We start from the raw sequence: 12,757 nt of genomic DNA on the forward strand, positions 1-12,757 counted from the left end.
GCTTCTAAGGAGAGGGTTATTCTATTGACAAATTGTATTCGGTATATTACTGTGCATTAACCTCTTAGACTGTTCTCAGATCCGTGTGTCTGGAAACAGCCAAACACTGACTACCATCACAGGAAATTCTCTAACCATGGGGTAGCACCTGCCTGGATTGCAGGAGAGTACCTTGCCTTTTGCTACACTACTCAGTAAAGGAAATGCTCTTAAAATATGACAGATGCCATCAATCTGAGCCCAGTTCCAAGTGGGCTCCTCCCTTACATTTCAAATTTGTACTCTCAACTTCTTTTTTATGTCTCTTTTTATGACTTTATCGGCCTTGCAATGTCTTTCCTTCTGACTACGTCACCATTTGCTGCACTTTGCCAGTGAGGTGACGAAGGTGAAAGTCTTATGCATTAGCGCTGTATTAGCTAAGAGCCTCTGTTCTTAGAATGTCTTTGGGGCTTTAATTTGCATGACTGGGGTGGCCACTGATTTGGTTTAAACAGGGTCAACTAGGCTCTCCCCTGCACCTGTCCGGTCAATCTGCTCTGTCTGATTTTCTAATATGTCAACCTTGAAACTACCTCAGAACTATAAAAGTTCTGCTATTTACAAGCTGGTTTTCAGCTGAAATCTATTTTGTTCAGAAAAGCTATATAGCGTCATGATTAAATTAGACATTCTGAAACTACAGGATCTCAACTCTGCACCTTCGTTTCACACTGTCAGATGGGAACATCTCATAATACCACCACTTAAGTTGACTGTGATGATTAAATGAGCGAATCTATTTAGAGCCTTTGGAAGCCTTCCAATGGCATAGCTTGTGCTAGACAAATGTTTGTGATCATTCTTATTTTATTAGTGCAAGGGCTGAAACGAGTTGAGTCGAGAATGTAAACTTCGGGCTAAAAGGGCGAGGCAGTGGATTTTCCATTGGCCCCACTCTCTAGACCCTGAGGCTGTGATTAAATGAGAGTAGGCTGTGGCTTCAGCTGCACTCCATCAGGATGAAAAATGTGCAAGGATTATTTGCATTTGGCCTGAATCCCCACATCCTTCTAACGGTGCCCCTTTCCTATGCTCGGAGCTCTCCTGCCTCAAAAAAGTAAAATGCCAACAAACCCCTGGAGCAACCAAAAGTCAGCGGTGCTCAAGGGAAGAATAGGAGCCAAGTGGCCAAAGGACAGGAGCTGAGTGGCCAGAAATACTGTGACTTGGTTCTCTGAGCGCCACGTTCGGAGACCCAGAGAGATAGCACTAGGCTGCATTTTCTTCCTAGTTTGCGACGTTGTCTATGATACTAGCTTCTGTGCACTCAGGCTTCTTTGGACTTTAGTTCTAATAACATTAACCAGGTTCTAAATTGTGGATTATCCAGCATCAGCTGGTTAAGGGTACGTATACAAGGAAAAGGGGCTTCCCAGGTGGCCCTAGTGGCAAAGAACCTGCTGCCAACCCAAGAGACGTAAGAGACATGGGTTCGATCCCTGGGTCGGGAAGATCCCCTGGAGGAGGGCATGGTAACCCACTCCAGTATTCTTGCCTGGAGACTCCCATGGACAGAGGAGCCTTGAGGGCTACAGTCCACAGAGTCGCAAAGAGTTGGACACGACTGAAGTGACTTAGCATGCACACAGGCGTACAAGAAAAACCCTTGTTCTCTGAGGGCTGGGTCTCATATTTCTGTCCCTTTAGGAGGTTTGATCACGAGGGAGGTTTGGGGATGGGAATCCTGGCGTGCTGTCTGCCAGCCCCTCTCTCTTCCGTTCCCCTTTGGTGGGTTTTCCATCGTGTTTCATGTTACATCTGCTTGGTGGGTGAACAGTGATCCCAGCCAATACTTTCCAACCCTGCTACAAATGCCACCCTGATGATCATGTTTAGCAGACAAGGGCTACTGTTCCAGGGCCAGGAGTCCATGCTTTATCATCCTGCTTTCCACAGATGGCATGTGGGAATGGATTCCAAAGTTCTGAGTCAGAATAGAACAGACACATCATCTCTACTGGAACTATTGGAAAGAACTTTCTGTAAGGATGAAAACGTGTTCCAATCTGCGCTATCAATACCTAGCCACTAACCACATGTGCCACTTTAAAGTCGACTACTGTTACTGAGAAAGGGAATTTTCATTTGATCTGCACACGCTTTGTGTGTTGTGTTGTGTTAAATTGCTTCAGCTGTGTCCAACTCTGCGATCCCATGGACTGTAGCCCACCAGGCTCCTCTGTCCATGGGAATCTCCAGGAAACAATACTGGAGTGGGTGGGCATGCCCTCCTCCAGGGGATCTTCCCAACCCAGGGATCGAACCCACGTCCTTTGTCTCCTGCATCAGCAGGCTGGTTCTTTACCACTAGCGCCACCTTATGGCCTGTCGTACTGGATGACTTGGAAGTCTTTAGTTGCTTTATAGGGGAGAAAGCCAACGCTGAGAGAGAGGGAAAGTGAGTTGCCTAGTCACAGAGTTGGTGCAAAGGAGAAATGGAATTAGATATTAGGTCCATACACTTTCAGTTTAGCGCTTTCCTCATTTCATCATCCTGAAGTTACCAACATAGTTTTTCTGACCTCTAGCAGCTCTCTTTTGAGAACATTAGTATTCATTGAACAGTTCATTTTAAAACACTGGAAATTGGCATTCAAGCCAATTGTAGCTAAGGGCTCCACTCCAGGATTTTCTGCTGCTGAGTGGAGGAATGCAAAACAAATAAATAACTTAAAAAAAAATAATTCCTTCGTTTTTTAAAAAAGGACTCCTGTGCTTAGACACACGTCTGCCATGAGGTGGGATATTTCTCATTAATCTACTCTCTGGGACACTGAAACCATCACTCAGGCCCTCGCCCCTGAAGCAGGAGCCTCTGCGTTGTATGGACAAGTGGATCAGAACCGGAAGGCCCCAAAGCAATCGGTTTACACCTCTCCCCTTTGCCCTCTGCTCTTTCAATGATGCACTGCAACAAAATCAATCATATCCTCCCGCTCTCTCTTTCCCTTGCATTATCTTTTCCTTCTGGGAAACTTTTAAAGGCAAACTTTCTTTTTCCCTTCGCATTCAGTAAGCTCTTGGTAATGTGCTTTTAAATGTTAGACTCTTATGATGATTCTACATATGTTTTCCATCTTTTTCTGGGAATCAAGGATGCATGGGGAATAGAAAAGGTGCCCTGCGGAATTTCTTTCTCAACAAACAGGCCCTTAGCATCGTAACAGACTCACTAAGTCATTATTCTGTGCCAAATGGGATCGTCTGCAAAGGCCAACATATGGAGAAGTCCTTGTTTCAATGGCGATGAAGCTTTAGTTACAAAGATGAATAAGTTCTAGAGATCTGCCGTACAAATAGCGCCTGCAGTTAATACTATATTGTGAGAGGGTACACCTTGTGTCAAATTTTCTTACCTCCCCCTACACACACAAAGCAAAAAATAAAGGGACCCAAGGAAACTTTGCAGGGAGTGGTTATGTCTATTACCTTGATTGCGGTCATGCTCCCACAACTGGGTGTGTGTTTATGTCCAAACTGTGTATAACAATATCAATATACATTAACATCCAATATACATTAACATCAGACTGTTTGCACTAAATATGTGGGGCAGATTCTTTACTGTCTGTGCCACTAGGGAAGCCCAGACATCAATTTACCTTAATAAAATTATTTTTTCAAAAAAGAATCTAAAAAGCATGAGGCAAAACGTGGACCCGCAGTTAAAAGGAAATGGAGTCCTCTCTTCAGTTAAAAAGATGGTCCCTCTGAAGTATGAAGGGTAAAATGCTCCTTGCAAAGATAAATACGTACATACACAATTCTGTTTCTTACTTGAGACGCCAGGGGAGGGGTTTTCTTCCTACTTACAAGCATCTCAGATGCAGATGTAAATGAAGAAGATGTACATGAAGGGGTGGGCGGGTGATCCCAGAGCCCCAAGCACCACTTCACCGGGCCGGTGATGACTCAGTTCTCCATGGACCATGAGACCTGGAGAAGCATATTCAACGCCAGATTTAATGGGCTGTTTCAGAAATGCTGTGCACACAGATCATGCACCAGAAGGCCGAGGAGATTACTGATAATCCACATGGATAAGCAGTAAAAATTTGCCTTCCCAGGTGGCTCAGTGGTAAAGAATTCACTTGCCAGTGCAGGAGACACAGGAAGTGTGGGTTTGATCCCTGGGTGGGGCAGATCCCCTGGAGGAGGGCACACAACCCACTCCAGTATCCTGGAGAATCCCATGGACAGAGGAGAGGTGGGCTACAGTCCATGGTGTCTCAAAGAGTCAGACATGACCGAAGTGACTTAGCATGCATGCAGCTGATATTAAAACTGTACAACATTCACCAGCATTTATTCAAAACTGGGGTCTCATCTGCTGATATTCTCAGAACTTTCCAGCCTGTGGGTGCAGAAGCAGAAAGTAGCCATGACATTCACATTCGAATTCCCTGAGCTCCTGCAGCTTTTTCTCAGGCCCTGAGGAGTGCAGATTTCTCAGAGCCCTCGGGGAGGTTGGAAGAAGCCTGCAGCCCCAGGGCTTTCTGGGGCATCTGCCATGCACCAGGCTCAGGAGTGCTTGGCATGACACGGCTGACAGGACATGGCAGGTCTCAAGCTTTCTCTAACGCGTGGATAAAAATAATGTCGCACTTCCCATCGAAGTCACTTGAATCAGTGAAAAATAACCAGTCAAATCATTTTGGAATGTAGTTTTACAAAATGATACTTCTTTCCTCATCTGCTATGCTCCCCGGAGGGGTGACATTGCCTCCCGTTAGAACCATCCCCACTGTCAGACGGCAAATGATATCATGTAAATATGGAATCTAAAAAGATGATACGAATGATCTTATTCACAAAACAGAAACAGACTTCGAAAACTAATTTTGGTTACCAAAGGGAAAAAGATGGGGCAGGGGACAAATTAGAACTTTGGGATTAACATACACACACTGTTGTACACGAAATAACAAACAAGGACCTACTGGGCAGCCCAGGGAGTGCTCCTAAATTTTCTGTAATAACCTCTATTGGAAAACAATGTGAAAAAGAAGGAATGTGTGTGTATGTATAACTGATTCACTTTGCTGTACACCTGAAACGAATACAATACTGTAAATCAACTATGGTAGTGCTGGTTTAGGCTCTAAGTCATGTCCAACTCTTTGTGACCCCATGGACTATAGCCCACCAGGCTCCTCTGTCCACGGGGTTTCCCAGGCAAGAATACTGGAGAGGGTTGCCCTTTCCTCCTACAGAGGATCTTCTATACCCAGGGATTGCACCCGAGTCTCCTGCATTGCAGACGAATTCTTTGCCACTGGGCCATGAGGGAAACAAATCAACTATCAGTTCAGTTCAGTCGCTCATTCATATCCGACTCTTTGCGACCCCATGGACTGCAGCACGCCAGGCCTCTCTGTCCATCACCAACTCCCAGAGTTCACTCAAACTCACGTCCATGAAGTCAGTGATGCCATCTGGCCATCTCATCCTCTGTCGTCCCCTTCTCCTCCTGCCCGCAATCCCTCCCAGCATCAAAGTCTTTTCCAATGAGTCAACACCTCTCATGAGGTAGGCAAGGACTGGAGGTTCAGCTTTAGCATCATTCCCTCCAAAGAACATCCAGGACTGATCTCCTTTAGGATGGACTGGTTGGATCTCCTTGCAGTCCAAGGGACTCTCAAGAGTCTTCTCCAACACCACAGTTCAAAAGCATCAATTGTTCAGCACTCAGCTTTCTTCACAGTCCAACTCTCACATCCATACACGAGCACTGGATAAACCATAGCCTTGACTAGACAGACCTTTGTTCACAAAGTAATGTCTCTGCTTTTGAATATGCTATCTAGGTTGGTCATAACTTTCCTTTCAAGGAGTAAGGTTCTTTTAATTTCATGGCTGCAGTCACCATCTGCAGTGATTTTGGAGCCCCAAAAAATAAAGTCTGACACTGTTCCCACTGTTTCCCCATCTATTTCCCATGAAGTGATGGGACCAGATGCCATGATCTTCGTTTTCTGAATGTTGAGCTTTAAGCCAACTTTTCCACTCTCCTCTTTCACTTTCATCAAGAGGCTCTTTAGTTCCTCTTCACTTTCTGCCGTAAGGGTGGTGTCATCTGCATATCTGAGGTTATTGATATTTCTCCCAGCAATCTTGATTCCAGCTTGTACTTCATCCAGCCCAGCATTTCTCATGATGTACTCTGCATATAAGTTAAATAAGCAGGGTGACAATAAACAGCCTTGACGTACTCCTTTTCCTATTAGGAACCAGTCTGTTGTTCCATGTCCAGTTCTAACTGTTGCTTCCTGACCTGCATACAGATTTCTCAAGAGGCAGGTCAGGTGGTCTGATAGTCCCATCTCTTTCAGAATTTTCCACAGTTTATTGTGATCCACACAGTCAAAGGCTTTGGCATAGTCAATAAAGCAGAAATAGATGTTTTTTTGGAACTCTCTTGCTTTTTCAATGATCCAGTGGATGTTGGCAATCTGATCTCTGTTTCCTCTGCCTTTTCTAAAACCAGCTTGAATATCAGGAAGTTCACGGTTCACGTATTGCTGAAGCCTGGCTTGGAGAATTTTGAGCATTACTTTACTAGCTTGTGAGATGAGTGCAATATGAAATAAAAAACAAACTAAAAACAGAACAACAACAAAGCAATCAGCCTGTCTGTTCTATGGCAGGAGGGGAAGATGTGTTTGTTCTGTGGTATACTGACTCACTGGAAAAGACCCTGATGCTGGGGAAGATTGAAGGTGGGAGGAGAAGAGGACGACAGAGGATGAGATGGTTGGATGGCATCACCAACATGATGGACATGAGTTTGAGTAAACTCTGGGAGCTGGCGTTGGACAGGGAAGCCTAGTGTGCTGCTGTCCATGGGGTTGCAAAGAGTCGGACTCGACTGAGCGACTGAACTGAACTGAACTGATTACATGCTGTTAGACAGAGCCTCATACAGTGCTGCTTGGATTACAGAGCTTCTCAGCAAACAGCCAACCCCACACAAGGCTCTGACATAGATCCGTGGTCCCTGGTGCTGCAAGGCCATTACACAGATGTGTGAGTTAATGCAGCCCTAGGGGTGCCATTCACACGTCAATCTGCCTACCTCTGCCCGATACTCCTGCCCAGGCCCGATGGACAGCAAGTTGCCCTCTCCTTTCTGGTGTCTGCCCCCTGGTACCAGCACACACATCACCTTTAGAATGGCCTCTTCTGAGTGGAAACCAGTCCACGCAAAGAGATGCTCCAGGCCGTCTGCCATCCTCAGTGCCTCAACAGACACAGAGATGTCCCCACCCCCCACTGCTAGTAAGGGCCGTGACACAAATGCCCTCCCCTGCCTCCCGAAGAGAGGCATCAGCTGCTGACCCGCCGCAGAGTGCGGCCTGTGGATGTGCCTTGTTTTGTCAACATAATGTGTTCAGAATTTGGAAACCGGATTTCTTAAAGCAGGGCTTAATTTTTACATTTTCACCTGTGCCCACAACTCACTGTTTTCTTATTCCATATGCATTTATGGTGCTTGCCTTGTCCTTGAAAGCCTTGTCTCTCTCTCTCTCTCTCTCTCTCACACACACACACACCACCCTTCCCCCCCAGCAATTGTGAGAAGAGGACTAGGTCCATGTGGTCTTTGGTTGCACTATAACATTCTATAAAATAAGAATGTTCGTATAACATTTTGAACAAAGTGCTAGTTTTAAAAGTCTATGCTTTTTATCAAATTGTCCTTTGGAAATCTTATTTTCATGTTTAGCACTAGATTTATACTCAAAAAGTCTCCCTGCAAAGAGGTTTAGAATTTATAAGGATTTTCCAATCCCCTATAGCATCAGAGTATAGAATAATCATAATGAATTTTTTATGAAGCTACTCTTTACTCTGTACGTTTAGGGAAGAAAAATACTACTAATATGTATTGAGTACATACTTCATGTCAGATCTTTTATTATCATATTTAATCTATGAAATAATCCTATAAATACAATCATGTCCCCATTCTATGTGAAAAGAATCTAGTGAACAGAGAATTTATGAGTTTACCTAAGTTCACACATTAAATGAAGGTTCACAAAGACTAATTAGCTTAATTCTAGAATCTATATTCTTAATAAGCACCCTATTTTTATATCATCCCATTTATCTTCAGGATAATTCTGTAAGGTTCATATTATTGCACTCGTGAAGAAACTAAAGCTTAGGAAAATTAATGTATCCAATGTGTGTGTGTGTATATATATATATATACATCTATATATAGACACACATATACAGTGCCTAAGGGAAAGGCAACCCACTCCAGTATTCTTGCCTGGAGAATTCCATGGACAGAGGAGCCTGGCAGGCTATAGTCCATGAGGTTACAAAGAGTTGGACATGACTGAGCAACTAACACACACACACACACACACACACACACACACACACACACACACAGTGTTGAATATATATTGAAGACTAAGTCTGTCTGATTCCAAAGTTGATGCTCTTGATCACAATGGTAGATCCCTTGCCTAATCTCTAGCCCTCTGCAGTTTCTATTTCAAGTCTTCCATTAACTTGAGACATTAACAAGACAGGAAGGAAATGCACCCTGTCTCATTTAGAATCTACTCTAACACATAGAACCATAAGAGAAAAATATATTTCTTTGCGCTGCCTCTGCAAAACCATTCAACTGGTTGGGCTACGGATGGGTGCCTGTAAAGGGCAGTGAAACAGCAAGTGCATAAACAGGATTTTCTCTCGTTCACACCCCACTGAGCTGTACAGTAGGGAAAGCAATCTACTGAGAGTGTAACAGACCAGGGTGTGAATTTCACTGTAAGCACTTATCTGTTGTGTCATGCTGGGAAAATTTTTTTTAACCTCTGTAAGCTTCAGGTTCTGTATCTACAATAAAGACTTCTAACAAAACTCAGTTACAACAATGGGCATTTATTCTTGTGTTCATAGTTTGTAGGTCCACTGCAGGTTGGCTGATTTGGAGAGGCTCTGTTTCAAGTGGTTGGTGAGCTAGGATAGCCTCCTCATTGTGGGTTTAACTCAGATTTTTCTCTACATGGGTCAATTCTGGGGTTTAGAATGAAGGCACTCAGCCACCTTGGGGAAGCTCTTCACATTAGAATAGGCACAAGAAGATGTGTGCAACATCACAAACCAGGTCCCTGCCTTTGATTGCATCACAGACACTGAGCATTCCATTGGCCAAAGTGAGTCACATGACCAACCCCAACATCACTAGAGATGGGCAACATACAAGGGGGATTGAAATATTTGACTATCATGATTTCCTTTTACATAAAATGGGAATAAGCATTAATTTTAAGAAATGTAGCTCCTTCCCAGCTGGAACCATGGAGAGCACAGAAGAGAAGAAAAAAGAAGGTCCTTGCTATGCCAGAAACCATTAAGAAAAAGCAAAAGAATTTCATAGAGCTTAAGCTCCAGCACCTGAGAAAGAAGTTCACCCAAAAGATGCTTCAAAAGGCAAAGAGAAAGCTTATCTATGAAAAAGCTAAGCACTTTCATAAGGAATGCAGGCAGACGTACAGAACCGAAAGTCAGATGACTAGGATGACACAAGAAGCCAGCAACTTCTACGTACCTGCAGAACCCAAACTGGCCTTTGCCATCAGAATCACAGGTATCAGCTGTGTGAGCCCAAAGATTTGAAATGTTTCAACTTCTTTGCCTACATCAGATCTTCAATAGCACCTTTGTGAACTGCCAACAAGGCACCTTCGTGAAGCTCAACAAGGCTTCAGTTAACACACTGAGAATTGTGGAACCATACATTGCATTTGTTGCTGTAATTCAGTCACCCAGTTGTGTCTGACTCTTGGCAACCCCATGGGTTGCAGCATGCCAAGCTTCCCTGTCCTTCGCTATCTCCCAGAGTTTGCTCAAACTCACGTCCATTGAGTCGATGATGCCATCCAACCATCTCATCCTCTGTCGTCCACTTCTCCTTCTGCCTTCAATCTTTCCCAGCATCAGGGGCTTTTCTAATGAGTCAGCACTTCACATCAGGTGGCCAAAGTATTGGAGCTTCAGCTTCAGAATCAGTCCTTCCAGCGAATATTCAGGGTTGATTTCCTTTAGGATTGACTGGTTTGATCTCCTTGCTGTCCAAGGGACTCTCAAGAGTCTTATCCAACACCACAGTTTGAAGGCATCAATTCTTTGATGTTCAGCCCTCATGATGGTCCAACTGTCACATCTGTACATGACTACTGGAAAAACCATAGCTTTCACTATACAGACCTTTGTCAGAAAAGTAGCATCTCTGCTTTTTAATATGCTGTCTAGCTTTGTCATAGCTTTTCTTCCAAGGAGTAAGTGTCTTTTAATTTCATGGCTGCAGTCACCACCTGCAGTGATTTTGGAGCCCAAGCAAATAAAGTCTGTCACTATTTCCATTCTTTCCCCATCTATTTGTCACAAAGTGATGGTACTGGATGCCATAATCTTAGTTTTTTGAATGTTGAGCTTTAAACCAGCTTTTTCACTCTCTTCTTTCACCTTTATCAAGAGACTCTTTAGTTCCTCTTTGCTTTCTGCCATTAAGGGTACCCAAATCTGAAGTCTGTAAATGAGTTGATATACAAGCATGGTTATGGCAAAGCTAAAATCAATCAATTTTTCCTGACAGATAACGTGTTGATTGTTCAGTCTCATGGGAAATATGGCATTATCTGCACGGAGGATCTGATTCATGAGATCTGTGTTGCTAGAAAGCAGTTCAAAGCGGCAAACAGCTTGCTGTGGCCCCTTAAATTCTTCATGAAGTGGAATGAAGAAAAAGACCACCCATTTTGTAGAAGGTGGAGATGCTGGAAACAGGGAAGAGCAGATCAACAGGCTTATCTGAAGGATGAACTGAGGTATCTACCGAGATTATTTTTACAATCTGATCAGTTAATAAACAGTGATTGCTAAAAAAAAAAAAAAGATGTGATAATAGAATGGTTTGTAAGGTATGAAGAACCATCTAAGAGTAAAGAGCTCTAATTACTTTTTCAAAGAGAAGCACTATGTTTCTATTTTCAGAGACGTTGATATTTTGCAAAACAATATGCCAGTTCTCGCCCAGGGGATGATAGCTGCTCAGCCCTTTAAAGTAACTGGTGAAAATGTCATTTGCAGACAATAGGCCGTGTCTGCCAAGCTTGGCATTTTGATGGTTATTTTAATGTCTTGGGCAATTAATTGCTGGCAGTAAATATTCACACATTTCAGTGAAATGGCTAGGTGGCATGAGATTTTAAATTCAGTTTAGGAAGTAGGCAGTCAAATCTGACAATACACATATGACTACAAAGGGTGCCACGGAAATAGCTGGAAGGTGAAGACTTAGAATCAAATGAACTAAACCAAGTCTTAGAGAAGACAGAGTAAGTGAGGATAATTCACTCCTTTCCTCATCAATCACGTGGCCAGGGCTCTTTTCTGTGCTCCAGATCAAATTATTCTAACTGTTCTCCGCTGGATTATGATGTATGTCAGCTGAAGAAAAAAAAAACAAAAAAAACATGGCTCATCAATAAGGACTCTGTTGATAGGCCACTCTATGCACTAATTGTTTTAGTAGGCTTTGTTGATAATCTAAAGCTTTCTGGATTTGGAGTATAAATCCAGGGCTGAACATGACAGTTCTCTGGATTGCCTGTTTTACTAGTCTATTATGATCCAGGAAATGTTCCCCTTGCTGCTTTTCCCCATAAATAGAGTTGTACTATACAATTATCTACATATATATATGAATAAATCAGTTCAGTTCAGTTGCTCAGTTGTGTCTGACTCTTGGCAACCCTATGGGTTACAGCATGCCAAGCTTCCCTGCCCTTTGCTATCTCCCAGGGTTTGCTCAAACTCATGTCCATTGAATTGGTCATGCCATCCAACCATCCTCTGTTGTCCCCTTCTCCTCCTGCCTTCAATCTTGCCCAGCATCAGGGTCTTTTCTAAAGAGTCAGTTCTTCCCATCAGGTAGCAAAAGTGTTAGAGTTTCATATGATCTATATATGCATATATATATGGGCTTCTCTTATGGCTCAGCTGGTAAAGAATCTGCCTGCAAAATGGGAGACCTGAGGTTGATCCCTGGGTTGGGAAGATCCCCTGGAGAAGGGAAAGGCTACCCACTCCAGTATTCTGGCCTGGAGAATTCCATGGACTGTGGGGTTGCAGAGTTGGACACGACTGAGGGACTTTCACTTCACTTCACTTCATATACACGATCAACTTCCTCAGGACGTTTAACCATCCCTGATTTTACTGGAGGCCTGGTTGCCCATCGGGTAATGTAAGAGACAGCTATCTCTTGAAATAGCATGTAAGTAATACAGCTAGTAACATTAATAACGCTTTCAGGGTGATTTAAGCCATGAGCTTCTGGGACCAAATCGACTCCCAAAATGATCACCAAGACTAGAAAGTGAGACACTTAAGGCAGAAATCTAATTTTTCATGTGTCATTAAATGTGTTATATTATGGGGACGCTAAGAGTCGGGCATGACTGAGCGACTTCATTTTCGCTTTTCACTTTCATGCATTGGAGAAGGAAATGGCACCCCTCTCCAGTATTCTTGCCTGGAGGATCCCAGGGATGGGGGAGCCTGGTGGGCTGCCGTCTATGGGGTCGCACAGAGTCGGACACGACTGAAGCGACGCAGCAGCAGCAGAGGATTCTTCTGGTGTGAAAATACATTCAGTTTGAATTTTAAGTCAATTTCAAGTGCC

General features: G+C 43.6%; 1 pseudogene; it reads left to right on the forward strand.

Moving 5' to 3' along the window:
- The first annotated feature begins 9,368 nt into the window (after positions 1-9,368).
- Positions 9,369-10,897, forward strand: LOC128068333 (60S ribosomal protein L7-like; annotated as a pseudogene).
- Positions 10,898-12,757: the final 1,860 nt, after the last annotated feature.

This window comes from Budorcas taxicolor, chromosome 24, assembly GCF_023091745.1.
Source record: "Budorcas taxicolor isolate Tak-1 chromosome 24, Takin1.1, whole genome shotgun sequence".
Lineage (NCBI taxonomy): Eukaryota > Metazoa > Chordata > Mammalia > Artiodactyla > Bovidae > Budorcas > Budorcas taxicolor.